The sequence below is a fragment of the Hippopotamus amphibius genome, chromosome 3 (genome assembly GCF_030028045.1).
Source record: "Hippopotamus amphibius kiboko isolate mHipAmp2 chromosome 3, mHipAmp2.hap2, whole genome shotgun sequence".
Taxonomy (NCBI): Eukaryota; Metazoa; Chordata; class Mammalia; order Artiodactyla; family Hippopotamidae; genus Hippopotamus; species Hippopotamus amphibius.
Genome location: NC_080188.1, coordinates 53,628,914 through 53,631,015, shown reverse-complemented (window position 1 = coordinate 53,631,015; position 2,102 = coordinate 53,628,914).

The following is a 2,102-nucleotide window of genomic DNA, read 5'->3' as shown; positions in this document are numbered from 1 at the left end:
AATTTCCTCAATGATTCTGTGTCTTTAAATACTGCTTTGTGGAAAATTACAGTATGCTTCTTTTAAAAATGAGCCCAAGTTTGTCAAAATGTCAAAGTTGAATGATGGGCACGTAGACATTCTTCATTCTACTTTTCTACCCTTACAGAAGTTTGAAAATGTCCAGAACAAGAAGTTTTTTAAACGTTGTCAAGTAAAAGGCTTTTGCTATTTTGGATTTTCCCTGCCCTGGGAGACCAGGTGTTACCCTGCATGGCTCCTCACCCCAGGAAAGTGTGGTTTCCTCCCTCAGGGAGACTGAATGGCTTTTGGCATGTCTTCACAGCCCCATAAAGTAAATCTATGCCAAGAATTAATTGCCTAGCAATGCAGGGTTTACTGTAAGTTTCATACACAAAGGGAGGATTTCTGTCATAAGCCACACAGCAAACCACCTAATTAACATTCCCATTGCACATCTATGTCCTTCCCAAAGTCATCCCCAGCAGCAAGCCAGTCACAGGGACTCCACATGCATTTATTTTTCCTTTTTTTCCAGGTTAACTTGGCGTTTTATTTCATTTTTAATTGATATATAATCGACATATAATATTGCATTAGTTTTAGGTGTACAACATAATGATTTGGTATATGTATATATTGCAAAATCACCACCACAATAATTCTAGTTCACATCCATCACCGCACAGTTACAAGATTGCTTTTTCTTCTTATGAGAACCTTTAAGACTTACTCTCTCAGCAGCTTTCAGATATGCAATACAGAAAACTTAAACTGCATTACAAGGTCACCAATGTATACAGAATGCTAGTGCTGGATCTAGAAAGCAAGTCCAATTTCATTATTCATGACAGTACACAGAAGTGTTTTTTATTTCGTTATTTTCTTATAAAAATTAACCCTAGGGTTTAGTCTTCCAAGGATTGCTATCATAAACTTATAGAATATCTAGCCTTTTGCCCTTCTTAGCAGTCTTCATTTTTCTGTTTTTCGGTTGGTTTAACACCTGCATTGGTAGTACTTGATAAGCACCATGAAAGCAGGGACAGATCATATTTGTTCTAATTTCCTTTTTACTCCCCCAGCACATGGAAAATATTGTGGTCAAGGAGTCAGTAGGTTAGGTTCAAAGGTATAAAAAGTGGTAAAAATAGTCATCAGATAAGACATATGTGCAAAATGAAACTATTTGGCGGTATTTTTTTTCTGGTCATTTTCCCTATGAAACTACATGATGACGCTGTGCACACTGTTTTATAAATTGCTTGTTTTGCTTTATGGCTTAGCCACAAATTATGAATGGGTTCCCATATTAATAAATATCAAAACATATGCAGTACAGTGTTATTAACTATAGTCACCATGCTGTACATTATATCCCCAGGACTTACTCACTAGAAGTATGTACCTTATGACCACATTCACTCATTTGCCCACCTCCCACCACTGGCAACCACCCATCTATTCTCTGTATCTATATGAGTTTGGGTGTTTGGGGTTTTGGGTTTGGTTTGGTTTTGTTAGATTCCACATATGCGATCACATAGCATGTGTCTTTCTCTGTCTGACTTATTTCACTAAGCATAATGTCCTCAAGGTCCATCCACGTTGTGGCAAATGGCTGGACTTTATACTTTTTATGAATGAACAATATTCCACCAATATTCACATTTTCTTTATCCATTCACCTGTCAGTGGACACTTAGGTTGTTTCCATGTCTTGGCAGTTGTAAATAAAGCTACAATGAACATGGGGGTGCAGCCCACATACCTTTCATATGTAGAGCAATTTAGCTCCATCTCAGCCTTCTAGTCCTAGGAACCATAGCCCCAAAGATGCAGGATGGGCGTGGAATTCTGCTATTAAGCAAAATAATGTGTTTTCCATGTAGCTTACTTTAAAATTACTTAAAAGTTATGATAAATAAAAAGGGTTTTTAAAAACCTTTGATGTCGATGAGAATAGCTCTTATTAGTCTCATTCTCCCACTTTGATATCATGCTTTATCCTGTACATTCCAAATGCCTAAGGCTCCCTCGTACCAGGCCACTTCCCTTAATTCAATCAAAACCTCCTTAAACGCTACTGCATGCTAGAAGTA